This window comes from Coregonus clupeaformis, unplaced genomic scaffold, assembly GCF_020615455.1.
Source record: "Coregonus clupeaformis isolate EN_2021a unplaced genomic scaffold, ASM2061545v1 scaf4238, whole genome shotgun sequence".
Classification (NCBI taxonomy): Eukaryota; Metazoa; Chordata; class Actinopteri; order Salmoniformes; family Salmonidae; genus Coregonus; species Coregonus clupeaformis.
In genome coordinates, this window is record NW_025537692.1 from 10784 (window position 1) to 27500 (window position 16717).

The window sequence follows — 16717 nt, forward strand, 5'->3', positions numbered from 1 at the left end:
TGGAGGATGATATGGCTCATCATTTTCACCCATTTTTGCCTTCAAAATCTGGCTCATCATTTTAATGACTTTTGTCCCTTTTTAGCTTTTGACTCTTACCCACTTTTAGAATAGTTTTTTTTCCCCCTTTTGTATTGTACAGCCTACTGATATGAATACATATGTCACCTGGTACAGCCAGAAGATTTTTAGTAGCCACGGTGCTTCTACACCTGCATTGCTTGCTCTTTCGTGATTTTTAGGAAGGGTTTCTGTAAAGCACTTTGTGACTTTGCCGATGTAAAAAAGGACTTCGTAAATAAATGTATATGTACATTACCAGTCAAAAGTCTTGACACACCTACTCATTCCAGGGTTTTTCTTTATTTTTACTATTTTCTATGTTGTAGAATAATAGTGACGACATTTAAAACTATTCAATAACACATATGGAATCACGTAGTAACCAAAAAAGTGTTAAACAAATCAAAATATATTTTAAGTAGCCACCCTTTGCCAGCTTTGCACACTCTTGGCATTCTGTCAACCAGCTTCATGAGGTAGTCACCTGGAATGCATTTCAATTAACAGGTGTGCCTTGTTAAAAGTTAATTTGTGGAATTTCTTTCTCAACATCAACTTTTTCAGAGGAGACTGCGTGAATCAGGCCTTCATGGTCGAATTGCTGCAAAGAAACCACTACTGAAGGATACCAATAAGAAGAAGAGACTTGCATGGGCAAAGAAACACGAGCAATGGATATTAGATCGGGTGGTAATCTGTCTTTTTGTCTGATGAGTCCAAATTTCAGATTTTTGGTTCCATCAGCCTTGTCTTTGTGAGACGCAGAGTAGGTGAACGGATGATCTCCCACATGTGTAGTTTCCCACCGTGAAGCATGGAGGAGATGGTGTTATGGTGTGGGGGGTGCTTTGCTGGTGACACTGTCTGTGATTTATTTAGAATTCAAGGCACACTTACCAGCATGGCTACCACAGCATTCGGCAGCGATACGCCATCCCATCTGGTTTGCACTTAGTGGGACTACCATTTGTTTTTCAACAGGACAATGACCCAACACACCTACAGGCTGTGTAAGTGCTATTTGACCAAGAAGGAGAGTGATGGAGTGCTGCATCAGATGACCTGGCCTCCACAATCACCCGACCTCAACCCAATTGAGATGATTTGGGATGAGTTGGACCGCAGAGTGAAGGAAAAGCAGCCAACAAGTGCTCAGCATATGTGGGAACTCCTTCAAGACTGTTGGAAAAGCATTCTAGGTGAAGCTGGTTGATAGACTGCCAAGCGTGTGCAACGCTGTCAAGGCAAAGGGTGGCTACTTTGAAGAGTCTAAAATATAAAATATATTTTGATTTGTATAACACTTTTTTTGGTTACTACATGATTCCATTTGTGTTATTGAATATTTTTGATGTCTTCACTATTAATCTAGGTAAAAAATAATAAAAATAAATAAAACCCTTGAATGAGTAGGTGTGTCAACTTTTGACTGGTGCTGTATATTACACCAACTGACTGGTTCTTCTGATGTTGTTCACACAGGAGACCATGTTGAGACATTCTCTACATCCAGAGAGCAACAGCAGGAAGATCACAGAGCTAAGAGGTCTCACCACTGCCCACATTGTGAGGAGATTTTCCCAATTCTATCAAAGTTAAAAATACACCTAAAAATACACACTGGAGAGAAGCCTTACTCCTGCTCTGATTGTGTAAAATGCTTCACAACATCAGCTAAGCTAAAACGTCACCAGAGAACACACACAGGAGAGAAGCCTTACTCCTGCTCTGACTGTGGAAATAGTTTCTCTCGACTGGGCGACCTAAAAATACATGAACGTATACACACAGGAGAGAAGCCTTACTCCTGCTCTAATTGTGTAAAATGCTTCACAACATCAGCTGAAATAAAATGTCATCAGAGAACACACACAGGAGAGAAGCCTTACTTCTGCTCTGACTGTGGAAATAGTTTCTCTCAACTGGGCCACTTAAAAACACATGAACGTATACACACAGGACAGAAGCCTTACTCCTGCTCTGACTGTGGAAAGAGTTTCTCTCAACAGGGCCACCTAAAACAGCATGAACGTATACATACAGGAGAGAAGCCTTACTCCTGCTCTAATTGTGTAAAATGCTTCACAACATCAACTATGCTAAAGGTTCATCAAAGAACACACACAGGAGAGAAGCCTTACTTCTGCTCTGACTGTGGGGCGAGTTTCTCTCAACCTGGCAACTTAAAACAACATGAACGTATACACACAGGAGAGAAGCCTTACTGCTGCTTTGACTGTAGGAAGAGTTTCGCTCAACTTAGCCACTTTAAAAGACACCAAGGTATACATAACGGAGAGAAGCCTTACTCCTGCTCTGACTGTGGAAAATGTTTTAAATCATCAGCGGAGCTAAAGGTTCATCAGAGAACACACACAGAAGAGAAGCCTTACTTCTGCTCTGACTGTGGAAAATGTTTTAAATCATCAGCGGAGCTAAAAGTTCATCAGAGAACACACACAGGAGAGAAGCCTTACTCCTGCTCTTACTGTGGAAAGAGTTGCTCTCGACTGGGCGACTTAAAACTACATGAACGTATACATACAGGAGAGAAGCCTTACTCCTGCTCAGATTGTGTAAAATGCTTCACAACATCAGCTAAGCTAAAAGTTCATCAGAGAACACACACAGGAGAGAAGCCTTACTTCTGCTCTGACTGTGGGGCGAGTTTCTCTCAACCTGGCAACTTAAAACTACATGAACGTATACATACAGGAGAGAAGCCTTACTCCTGCTCAGATTGTGTAAAACGCTTCACAACATCAGCTAAGCTAAAAGTTCATCAGAGAACACACACAGGAGAGAAGCCTTACTCCTGCTCTGACTGTGGAAAATGTTTTAAAACATCAGTTGAGCTAAAAGGTCATCGGAGAACACACACAGGAGAAAACACTTACTTATAAACACATCAACGTATACATTAAGGAGAGAAGCCTCAACAGTTGTCTCAGACCAGTTTAAGAGTAAAGTCACTCATCACTTCATTCTCACCTCATAAAGGAAGTGGGAACAGTGAATTTGATAACATTAAGAAAGAGTAACACTCTATTGTAATCCTATTGTTTCTCACTGTTAGAGAACTGTGCAGAGGAAAGGGATCGTTATAGAATGTTAGCATCTCTTTACTTTACTGATCTGTGTTCACCTGGTCAGTTTTGGTGCGTTTTGTTATCTTCTACTGTAATGATACTGAGATGACCTTGGATTTGCCCTTAGGGTTGAATACATTCAGTGAGGTCTGATAGATGACTGGGTGGTACTGCTTTCCTCTGCAGTTTTCTGTGGGAATGAGCTAGTTCGGACACTCATCGGTACAACACAAGACATGCAGCAAGAGGTTTCTTCACAGTCCCCAGGTCCAGAACAGACGCTGGGAAACGCACAGTATTAATTAGAGCCATGACTACATGGAACTCTCTGCCAGGTAACTCAAACTAGCAATAAAACCAGATTCAAAAATAAAATAAACCTTATGACACATTTAAAAAATAGCAACAGGAACTTTTAGCTCAGCTGATGTTGTGAAGCATTTTACACATCTCATATGTATATACTGTATTCTATAATATTCTACTGTATCTTAGTCCATGTCGCTCTGTCATTGGTTGTCTATATATATATATATTCTTAAATTCCATTCCTTACTTAGACTTGTGTGTATTGGGTATATGTTGTGAAATTGTTAGATATTACTTGTTAGATATTACTGCACTGTCAGAGCTAGAAGCACAAGCATTTCGCTACACCCGCTATAACATTTTATTTTATTTGAAGAGACAGATTTTTTTCAAATGTATTTTATATTGTATTTTGCATTGTATTATGCTTGTGATACGTGGTTGGAATACCACTGTGATGTGTGGTTCTCTCTCTGGCTATCATAAGATGAATGCACTAGCTCTCTGGACGGGAGCATCTGCAATGTTACTAAATTGTAAATGTAGTGCTTGATGATGTATTTGATGTATTTTTGTGTTTCCTGTTTGTACCCCAGGAAGAGTAGCCGCTGGGGATCCTAATAAAATACTACATTGTACTGAATGTATCAGATAGAGATGATGTGATGATCAGTTTTCACCATTAGTCTTTTTTTTGCCCATTTATGAATGTGTTATTCAATGTGTTTCTATTGGATATAGTAGTAAAGGCCAAAATCATTTTTAAATATATATTTTTATAACTAAAGGGGTCCTAAAATTCAAAATCAAAGGGAACGTTATAGAATGTTAGCCTCTCTTTACTTTGCTGATCAGTGTTCACCTGGTCAGTTTTGGTGTGTTTTGTTAGCTTCTACTGTAATGATATTGAGATGACCTTGGATTTGCCTTTAAGGTTGAATATCCTATTTGAGGCGTCTCACAATGGAGTTTGATGGTTGACTGGGATGTACTGCTTCCCTCTGCAGTTTTCTGTGGGAGTGAACTAGTAGACATAACATACACTGAGTGTACAAACATTAAGGACACCTGCTCTTTCCATGACATAGACTGACTAGGTGAACCCAGGTGAAAGCTATGATCCTTAATGATGTAGTTGTGGTGTATTTATTATGGATCCCCATTAGCTTTCAGCAGAAAACAAGAAACTGCAGTTGCAGTGGGCTAAGGAATGAAAACACTGGACACTGGAGAATTTGAAAAACATTGCCTGGTCTGATGAATCCCCGTTCCTGCTGTTTCACACTGATGGGAGGACTAAGGTATGGAGAAAACCATGTGTACATGCATCCATGCTGTGTGTCAGCATTGCAGGATCGTGGTGTGGGGTGTGTTTTCATGGCACACATTGGGCCCCTTGATAAAAGTGGAGCAACATTTGAATGCCACAGGATATCTAAACATCGTTACCAATCAGGTGCATCCCTTCATGGCAGCAGTTATCCATCTGCAAAATATATTTTTTCAGCAGGATTATGCCCCATGCAACAAGCCTTGTCCAGGAATGGTTCCAAGAACATGACAGTGAATTCCGCTAACTGCAGTGGCCTTCCGAGTCACCAGATCTCAATCCAATTGTGCATCTGTGGGAGGAGATGGAACGAGCTATTTGGAATAGATATCCACTCCCAGCCAACTTGACAGAACTGTGGGAAGCATTGCAGTCAACATGGACCAGCATCCCTGTGGAACGCTCTCAACGCCTTGGACAGTCCATGCCCCGACGAATTGAGACTGTTCTGAGGACAATGGGGTGTGCAACTCAAAATTAGGCAGGTGTTCCTAATGTTTTTCACACTCAGTGTACATCAGATAAAGATGGTGTGATGATCAGTTTGGGTGGATTATTTTATATTACTAAACAACTTTTGTTTAATGATAAACAGGCTATGAATTGACTACTTGTGTTTTATAAATTGTCTTTTAAAACTAGATTCATTATTTTATTAATTGATTATGAATGTATTTGAATAACTGTATTGAAGTTAATTGATCTGGCGTGTTGGGCCAGTAACTGAAAGGTCGCTGGTTTGAATCCTGAGCCAACTAGGTGAAAAATCTGTTGTTGTGCCCTTGATTAAGGCAATTAACCTCTATTGGTCCTATAAGTCGCTCTGGATAAGAGCATCTGAAAAAAAAAAAAAAATAATGTTTGTACATTAATTTATGCTGGGCAACCTCTTCTTCTCTTGTGTATAATTAAATGAAACAAACTGTTTTAAGTGAAATAGTTAGTGTCTATTTCAATCTTCTACCAACCATCCCTATGCCTGGTGTAGGCCTAGAAACATAGAGAGAAGATACGGCCAGATCTGTCATAACAGCCTGGAAGTAAAGCTGCACTGGGAGACACATTTGAAATGGAATACATTGAAAACATGCAGCAGAGTGGAAAAAATCACAGGAAAACACGATTTAAATGTATTGTTGGAAGGGCTGTGGTCACCATTCATGTAATACATTAAATATATACATCAGACGGTATTGGGGAGCTATTTCATAGGGTTTTCACAGGTACATTATTTTCCCATTTCAATCTTATACCAACCGGATTGAATTTACAATATAGGGCGGTTTGTAACTAGGTTTACTTTTGAAACTTAAGTATATTTAAAACCAAATACTTTTAGACTTTTACTCAAGTACTATTTTACTGGGTGACTTTCACTTTTACTTTAGTCATTTTCTATTAAGGGATCTTTACTTTTACTCAAGTATGACAATTGGGTACTTTTTCCACCACTGCCTACCTGTTCTATTAAAATATATTCATCCTATTTCTCCAATGCCAAACCAGTGTGTCTTGTTTGCATCGAAACTGTGGCTGTGTATGAATCTAAGCATGGTACTTTCAGAAGTAGATTTTCCACCCAAGACTTGAGGCCGAAGTTCGACACAGAAAGGAAGGTAGGCCTAAGGAGTGAACACCCTGTGTGTTCTACAGTGGAGATTTTAGCATGTACATATTTTATTATTATTATTGAACCTTTATTCAACTAGGCAGACTAGCTAAAATTCTGTTACAAATGGTTTTAGTAGTCCGACAATGTCACTAATCTGGATTTAGACTGTCTGCTACTTCAGGTCTAAATAGGGGTATAATCTATACCTTGTGACAATGTAGGACTACTGAAACCATTGTAAGACATACTTTTTGTTAGCCTTTAAGGCGTCAGCATGCTTCCCAGCCGAAACAGTTCGGAAGAGTTTGTGCATATATTATGACAACATTTTGTTTTCGTTTTGGACTTACGGTAAGGGTTTTTTCAGCTGTTCTGGCACACAACATTTTTTCCTCGAGTCAAGCCGAAGTCTGTAGCCGAAGGGGAAGGGGGTGTGGTCAACAGTAGGTATTCTTCAATAAAGTATTTGTCCTTAAATGAGAGACGAGTCGTTTTCATGCAGATTTTTTCATTGAGCAACAAACATCTTAGTTAAATGTAAAATTGCACCACTAAGATCTCCTGGGCAAAAACATCAACATTAATGACAGATTTCTTGAGTTTTCTGACTATTTTGAGGAAGTGGTTATAGACCCTTTTCCAGTACATGACACACTGACATCACAAACAGACCGTGACTATAGGACCTAGGCCTTCAGAGGGACCAAAAATCTAACAATAAGTTGAATAAAAAAACAAACATGAAAAGAACAGAAAACATAGCATCACTTAATACACCAGACATGATATATTCTGTAGTCGGCCCATTCTAGTTCTAGTGAAGGAGGAGCAATGCTTTTTGATGACATTATGAATGAATCAAACAGGTCGTGCTTCGGGCTGCCGCGCACACAGACAGAACCCGCATGGACACAACATGACACATAGAATTTTGAAGATGGCGCCGACAGATATGGCAGCTCTGCTTCTAGCTCCTAAGCAACTTTGCAGTATTTCTTACATTATTTGGCCAGTATTTTTTTTGTGTTATTACATTACAGCCGGAAATAACTTTTGGATATCAGAGCGGCAGTAACTCACCTGCCATCACTAGCCGGCTTCCACCCGGTTACGCAACCCTGCAGCTTAGAGGCTACTGCCCTACATATATAGACTTGGAATCAATGGCCACTTTAATAATGAAACACTAGTCACTTTAATAATGTTTACATATTTTTGCTTTACTCATCTCATATGTATATACTGTATTCTATTCTACTGTATTTTAGTTTATGCCACTCCGACGTTGCTCATCCTAATATTTATATATTTCTTCAATCCATTCTTTTACTTTTAGATTTGAGTGTATTGTGTGTATTGTTGTGAATTGTTAGATACTACTGCATTGTTGGCGCCAGAAACACAAGCATTTCGCTACAACCGCAACAGCATCTGCTAAATATGTATATGTGACCAATACAATTTGATTTGTTTTGAACATAATGCACTGTTTACACAGCTTACGGTGGCCAGCACCACTAGCACCACTGTGGTCCTCTGTAGCTCAATTGGTAGAGCATGGCGCTTGTAACGCCAGGGCAGTGGGTTCGATCCCCGGGACCACCCATACATAAAAATGTATGCGCACATGACTGTAAGTCGCTTTGGATAAAAGCGTCTGCTAAATGGCATATTATTATCACACTATCACCAATAGAGACAACAACAGTGTCACATCAAAGGTGAAAGGATCGTGGTGCTGAAAGGACAGCAACCGTAATACCTGTGCACTCCATGGCGCTGAAGGAGAGCCAGTTTTGGTCAAACACAGAGACAGGGCTGATAGCCAGGAGACAGCAGTCTCACACAGCATCAAATAATGTTAGAGAATAAGCCGCCCATTCACTCCAGTAGGCCCCATGAAGTCAGAACAATACAATAGCACAACCATTTCCTTTCCTAAATGAAATTAACAAACCAGCTATTACTTCCCATTGCAAATATATTTTATCACGTTCATCACACTAACTGGTGATACAAAGTTTAAATGCAACAATGTTTTACAGTCATTGTAAGTGAGGACCTGGTGGACCTATTGGGAAACCACACAATCATTTTTGGGCTCATTAAATCTTGGGCTCATTAAATGTTTTTAATGTAGGGCTCATAAAATGCATTTAATATATGTCTGATCAGGCTCAGGTAGCATCAGGTTTGTATTTTCATGCTGATCAAAGCTCTAATCAAATACAGACATTTATAAGATGTATAATGCTTTTGAATGACACTTCCGGTTTTGGCGGAAAATACCGGGTTACCCGGGAGAAGAGTGATTTATTCTCGGGATGGAACATTTGTAAAACACCGGGGAAATATTAAACCCTATTGCGCATACCAGTTGATTCACAAGACACCAACTAAGTAACTTACATATACAGTATCTTCATTAGGCCTAATGGCATTTCATGTCCATGATAGGAAGTTTGTTGTAGTGACTCAGTAAGGCTAATTGTAAAAGTAACCCTCTAAAGTGCCATGTTTGTACAATTTATTATGTGGAGGAAACATTTAGGCAGCCAGGACCATACACCAGGACCGCTCCGTAGGCCGCACTGTAGGCCTAGCTCTTACTGCAGTCCAGTGCCATGGACATCTTTGAAGTTTGGCCTCTAGTAATTTAGGACGGCAACTTTATGAAGGCCTCCTCACCCTGGTCTTATCGTACAAGGCTCTACAGACATATAAAATAAAGACAGGCTATTTTTATTGTTCATATTATTTGCGTTGATGATGTATTGAAGTCAAATGGTTCAACATTCAAATGTAGTTGGATGGACCACACAGGACTGCTTGGAAAACAGGGAAGAGGCAGTTTCGCGTGCTGCTAAAGGAAGACGAGAGCGGCCATGATGGCTACCTCCATCCTCCCGCGTCTTTTTCTATCGGTGCAGACAGGGGTTACCTCATGTATGCTGGGCAGCCTCGTTTTTGCAGGAAGTGCAGCACGTACGGGCACCTCGCTGATGCCTGCACCCAGACAAGGTGCAGAAACTGTGGGACCCTCGGCCATGTAATGAGGGATTGCACCGTGCCTAAGCGCTGCAGTCTGTGCAGCTCAGAGGAGCACCTGTTCCGTCACTGCCCAAAGGCAGCCCCCTCCTACGCCAGAGCGGTGAGCGGGAAAAAGAGCAGATGAGGGAAAAGTTGTAGAGCTACGCGCTATTGAGGAGGTCGTGGAGGAGCTAGTGATGGAGAGAGAACTGCGAGAGTCTGAGGAGAGCGGGAGTGAGGCGCCATCATCACCTCATGAGGAGAGCGGAGCGGGAGACAGGAGCTGGAGCAAGCAAATGGAGGAGGCTACGGAGAGCCCACCGCGCCCTCTGCTCGGAGAGCTGGACCACGGTGGGAGAGAGGAGGAAGTGCTCTGTCAAGAGGAAGCAGATGAGCCCTGTTTCCCCACTCATCCGCATGGAGGCGACGGAGGAGTCCGCCCTGGGGGGAATCGTTTCAGTTGTTTTGCAAGCGGGGAGTCTGAGGAGAAAAGCGCGAAACCCGGGCAGCGCAGAGGAGACTCTGCTTTTCCCTGTCAGGCGGAGCTCTACCGACAGCAGCGGTCTCGCACCCAGCGGTGTTCCAGCACCCACACTGACTGAGGAGGAAAGGGTTTTCCCGACCCCTATCTTTGTGGACAGTCCTCCCCCTGGGGACCACCGTTTCCCAGACAGGCCTCCTAACGAGGAACTGTACTTAAAGTGAGTCTGGAAATTCATGTCATATTTAGATAGTTGTCTGCTTCCCTCCTTTCCCCATGTCGTCCCTTTTTAACATAGCTAGCATAAACGCTAGAGGGCTTAGGAACCCCGTTAAAAGGGCGACTGTTTTTTCCCATTTGTCTTCCATTTGCTTCTCTGTGTGTTTTTTACAAGAAGTACATTTAAAAGATCAAAATGATGTGGAGAGATTTACGAGGGAATGGGTTCAGGGAGAGTCAAGGTGGAGTGTTGGCGGGGTGCATTCTGCAGGGGTTGGTGTTCTATGTGGAAATAGGGATTTAAAAATAGTGGGAAGTTTTTCGGCAGTACACGGGAGGGTTTTAATAGTAGATATTGATTGGAGGGGTAAATGTCTTCGGTTAATTAATGTATATGCACCATCGACACCCAAGGAAAGGAGGGAAATGCTGAACAACCTAGACGCTATTTTTATGACAAACAGACAGGTTATAATGGGGGGAGATTTTAATGTATCATATGACCGGGGTAATCTGGGAGGGCATCTTGTAAAAAACCTAATAGAGAAATATAATTTGGTGGATACTTATAGAGTGGCGCATGCAAATGATCCCGGTTTCACCTGGGGAAACAGCAGGGGCGCGAGGAGCCGCATAGATTATGTGTTTGTTCCGCGTGGACTCGGTGTGTCCTCTGCACGCGTCACTCCGGTTTTTTATTCTGACCACAGTTGCCTGTCTGTGGCAGTAGAATTAAAAACAATTGAATTTGGAAAAGGATATTGGAAAATTAATAATGGTATTTTACATGACAAAACATTTGAGACTAGATTTAGGTATTTTTTCCAGGGCTGTGTAACCATGAAATCCTTTTATTCTACTGTCATAGACTGGTGGGAGAGCACAAAATTACGAATCAAGATTTTTATTCAGAATTATTGCAAAGATAAAGCACGTAATAAATACAAAGATTTTTATAAGTTGCAGAACGAACTAGAAGATCTGCACATCCAAGGTAATTTGAATGGTGGTGGTTTAGATAAAGACACATTGTGTAACCTGCAGAAAAAGCAGCAGGCCTTTTTTGAAAAGAAAGCTCGAGATTTCATGTTTAAAACTCAACAAGATAAATGGGATAATGATGAGAAGTGCTCTGCATATTTTTTCAAACAAATTAAGTCACGGGGAAAGAGGAGGACCATTTCGGCTTTATTGAATCAAGACGGGGAGACGGTTGAGGATGGAGATGGCATGCTTGGTGTCGCTACCCAGCACTTTTCTCAGCTATTCCAAAAGCAAACAATTAATTATGAGAAGGGGACTACTTTTTTAAAATGTGTGGATGTGCAGATACCTTTAGATATTAGAGACCAATTAGAAGGGGAATTGAATTTAGATGAAATATATATGGCACTGAAGAGCATGAAAGATAACAAAGTACCAGGAGTGGATGGGCTCTCTAAAAGAGTTTTACATAGTTTTTGGGATTTAATTGGATGTCATCTTTTGGAAGTATTTAGAGTTATTTTTGGTTTGGAGCATATGGGAGGTTCAATGTGCGAGGGGGTAATCTCGCTACTTTACAAAAAAGGGAGACCCCAAGACACTAGCAAATTGGAGACCTTTAACAATGTTGTGTGTAGACTATAAATTATTAAGTAAAGCCATAACTAATCGTCTGTCTTCTGCCATGGCATATGTTGTTGGTTTTAGACCAAACATTGTGGTGTGGTAGGGAGAAAGTTAACCTGGAACTTGCAATTGCACAGAGACGTTCAAGCATATTTAGAGGAAAGGCACCTGCCAGCTATTACTGTAAATTTGGACCAGGAAAAAGCCTTTGACATGGTAAACCATGAGTTTTTGTTTAGAGTTCTGAAAAAAATGTGGGTTTTGGAAAGAATTTTATGAAATGGGTAAAAATTCTTTATAGTAATGTGGGAAGCAGAGTAAATATTAATGGGAATATTGGAAATGTAATCAAGCAATTACGAGGTGTCAGACAGGGGACCCTCTCTCTGCGCTATTGTATGTTTTATATATTGAACCTTTCGCATGTGCAATTAGGACAAATTACAACATCAAAGGCATTATATTACCTGGAGGGGATATTCTAAAAAATTTCACATGACGTGAGACGACACCATTTTATATTTACAAGACGACCTGAGCTTGAAAAGAGGTTATCAAAGTCGTTGATGAGTTCTCTGTTGCCTCCCGGGTCTAGGATTAACAAGAATAAAACAGAAATAAAATATATGGGACAGTGGAAATGGAGATCTGATCAGTTATGTGGTTTGACTGTGTGCACAGGACCAATGGTAGTGCTCGGGATATCTTTCAGAAATCAAATTAAAGATGACATGGTTAATTGGAAAGAAAAACTACTTTCGCTTAATAAAAGATTGGGACTGTGGAAAGTGAGGCGACTATCTTTTAGTGGCAAGGTGTTAGTGCTGAAGCCGGACATTCTGCCTTCATTACTCCACCTTGCATATGTGTTTCCCATGCCGGTGTCTCTAAGAAAAATGTTCATACGTGTACTGTTTAATTTCTTTTGGGGGGGATATGAGTACATCCGGAGAGATCGGATGTACCAGCCTATAGAGGCTGGTGGAAGGGATTTCCCTCATATTCCTCTCAAACTAGATGCGTTGTTCTACTCAAACGTTTGTTGTCTTTTGTCGTCTTCTGTACACAAATGTAATATATTAATCAAATTCTGGCTGTCCATACCGTTAAGGTTTATGGTGGAGTGGGATAATAGTAAGCCAAACGCTGAAATTATCCCATTACATTTTAAGAAAATAGTTGAATGGGCAAGGAAAAACCCTGTCTGCAAAGTAAAAGAAAATGTAATCAACCACAGACTGCTATATGTGAAATTGATAGAAAATTGTTGTCCTAGAGCAGGGACGGCTTGTTCAATAGGGCGATATGGGCGACGCACTGCCAAACGGGAAAAGGAAGGGATTTTTTTTCTAATCAATTATAAAAAAAAAATAAAAAAAATATATAATTTTTTTTTATAAATTTATAAAAAATTATATCACGGCAACAGCAGTTATCAGTGTTCACGTCTGATCTGCCAGCCACTAAATGTCAAATCAGGCTAAAGTCGTGCTTCAAATGGCCCCCGCTTGTTTTTTTGGGCGATTTCAGTCAGGTTGAAAATCGCCCAGAAGTCTCTCATAGCCTGTCATGTAAAATTTATTTTTTTTCACATTTCAAAGCTTTCAATACATTCTCTATGGGTGTCTGTGTGCATGCACTTACGCGCTTTGCGTCATACGTGACGTAACGTTGAACGTAACTAAGACAATGGCGGCTATCAGCGTCTATGTTGCGACCTGCAGTGTGGCGTTATTTTATGTTTTTAATTTGTAGACTTAGTTTACAAACATTCTGCAAACATTCTGCTTTGGACTGATCTTCGGTTTTGGACTGATCTTGTTGATCGTGTACATACCCGCTACGAACGGACTAAATAATGAAAACGCTGCTGGCAGAGAGGTGGAGCCGCCACCTTCACCCTGGTCAGAGCGGACCGCGATCCTGGTAAGAGAGCGACTGTACCCGACATTGAACTGCTTTCTGTGTCATTGAACCTTACTATTGTTGATAAAACAAGTTTACTGGAGAACGGAGAAAAAGTAGAGACTTTTGGACAAGGTGGATAATTGTATAATATAAGGCAGTTTATTCAGAGGTAAAGATATCTGCAATCGCGTTCACGGACCCGTTCGTCAAACTCTTAGGGAGCTATAAATCAAGCCCCATTACTTACCATATCAGATAAGAGAAATTGCTGCAGCTACATATATTTTACATCCTGGCCCTACATAGTTCACTATTTGCATCACTTACCAAAATATTACATGTGGTCATATATGCTTGGAAAGTGGAGATGCCATAGAACGTCAAAAAAGTAAACATTGCTGGAGACGCATTGCGTTTGCTAGCGAAGAGATTTGTTGTGGCAAATGAACTTGGGCTGGGAATTGCCAGGAACCTCACGATAAGATATATGCATCAGCATTGCGAGTCTCATGATTCTATACGTATTGCGATTCGATACTGTGATTTTATTGCGCACCATATGTCTGTTGCAGAGGGATCAGAAAGCCAGAGAACGAGTTTTGATCAGTCATGGAAATAAAAGTGCTGAAAACAAATTGGCTCCCAATGTGAAAAGATTGAGAACAAGCTATGAAGGAACAATAATGGTGTTTTGGTGCAGGTACAGCCAACTAGCGCTAAAATATTGCGATATTGTCAATACAGTATATCGTGAAAGTATCACTATGTAACTCGATTTCTTTCACCCCAATCCCTCAAATTAACGGTAAATAACTGAATTGTTTGCCCCACATTTAGCTAAGATGATTAGCTAGCCAGCTAAAATGTTTTATTTAGTTAGCAGTCGCATCTACAATAGTTTACTGTCAATAACATGTCTCCAAAAATGACGTGGTGTCTCCAATTGTGTTGACATTTTACAATTGCAATGCGCATCCATGAGTATCCACTTTCTGTAGCTCAGCTGGTAGAGCATGGTGCTTGTAACGCCAAGGTAGTGGGTTCGATCCCTGGGACCACCCATACACAAAAATTTATGCACGCATGACTGTAAGTCGCTTTGGATAAAAGCGTCTGCTAAATGGCATATTATTATTATTATTATTATTATTATTATTATCTGAAGAGAGCCCCCGAAACATTGTGTGCAGACATTTTATGCAATAAATGAAGTAGGTTCAATCTAGTAGTTCTGATCTTCTGATTGGTCCTGATGAGTTGGGCGAGGTCCCCTCAGGCTACTGTCACTGTTGCATTGGCTCTGAGTCGGGTTCTCTGTCTTCAAAATGTTCAGCCTAAGAGAGGGATTTTTTGTGTGTGTGTGTGTGTGTGTGTGTGTTTAACAGTGATGATGTGTGTGTGTGTGTGTGTTTAACAGTGATGATGTGTGTGTGTGTGTGTGTTTGTGTGTGTGTGTGTCCTCAGAGCAAGAACTCGTGAGTTGGAAGAACTGGAGAGGCCTATGGCGTGGGTGTTGTCCTTGGCCACCTGCTGACAAGGCTGACAAGATAGGACCCTTTTGTCCATTGTTATTGGATAGAACATAACTTATAACCAGCTCCTGACCTAAATAGATCTTAGCACAACATTTTACTCAACATATCATATTCCATATTCACTATAACAAATATATTTACTCGACATTAGCAAGAACCGCCACATCCTCAGCCGGCTAATCCAGTGTGTGAAGTTTTGCGGAGTGTTTGAGTTAGCTTTGCGAGGCAAAGATGAAACTGAGGGCTCCACCAACCCTGGTAAGCCAACACTTTTGAGATCAGTCAATAAATGCTTCTGGTATTGACTTATATGCTGCCCCTGTCTTCATGTTGTTGCTGGACATATCTTTTTTTAAATGTGTGTAGGTCACCTAAATCATCAGAAAAATTGCCCCTCCTGAGAATTTTTTCAGGAGCCGCCACTGTCCTAGAGACCGATTACCAATATCACCTTCCACCTGGCTACGGGCACAATTAAAAGGTTTAGACAACAGACTGAAAGATTTTAATTGGCTTGTTTTACACAGACGTCTTCCGGTCCGTTCAACATTATATGATCATAATTTGACCCTGAATACATTTTGTCCCAGGGACAACTGTTTCGCAATTGAAACAATTCCCCATGTTTTATGGGAATGCTCTTTTGCCCAAATAGTTTGGAAGAAAATTAAAATAGATTTTAATATTTTAAAAACATTGATTATGAAGGTAGCCAAATTTGAACTAAAAAATGTGGAAAAGGTGCAATTATTAGAATTAGTGACTCTGGTGTCCCTTATCAAGACTAAACTTTGGGAGGCCAGATGTGGTGCGGTCAATGACACCCTCAAGTGGTCACCGACGGGATTGGTTACATTTATAAAACAAGACATTTGGAAAAACATACAATTCGAAATAGATAAGTGGGGCATCACATCTGTTAAACATAGATGGAAAGGGATATACCCTTCTTTGTAAATGTTTTTTTTGTAGCCTATATATAGGCCTATGTATAACTGTATTCTGTCATGTAAATTGAAATGTAGGCTAAGCCTTTGTAAATATTTGATATACACTGAGGTTTATTCAGAGTTCCCTTTGGTATATGTGTATGATTTTATTTCTATAATTGTTTTTATTCCTTTGAAAGATCAGCTTTGGGAGATTGTTAGAGGCAATTGTTTACATGCTTCTCTTGAATGTAGGCTTTTTAGCTGGTCAGGTTCCTCAGAACAGCACTTTTTTTAGGAGTTTTGCTATTTTTATACGGTTAAGGTACTGTTTTTGTAAATCCATGTTATGTACAACGCTATGCACTGAATTTGTACTTGTATTTGAATGTGAAATGAAAATAAAAATTATTTTTCCAAAAAAAAAAAAAAAAAAAAAAAAAAAAAAAGCCCTGGGGTGGTACGAACGACAGGGGGCCTCGACCCCAAGCGAAGGGTCCCCCACAACACCCAAGGTCCCCGCGGCCACGGCCTGACAGCGCTGCGGCGCCTAGGGCGATGCGCCTAGGGGAGGATTCTCCTCTGGGCCCCGACGGACGGG

The 16717-nt window shown here is 40.7% G+C and overlaps 1 long non-coding RNA gene across 1 annotated transcript; it reads left to right on the forward strand.

The window, feature by feature from the left end:
- Positions 1 to 1591: 1591 nt before the first annotated feature.
- On the forward strand, positions 1592 to 4130 carry LOC121577194. The gene is made up of 2 exons (XR_006660996.1): positions 1592 to 1629; positions 4058 to 4130. It is a non-coding gene; the product is annotated as an uncharacterized LOC121577194 (long non-coding RNA).
- The last annotated feature ends 12587 nt before the right edge of the window (positions 4131 to 16717 follow it).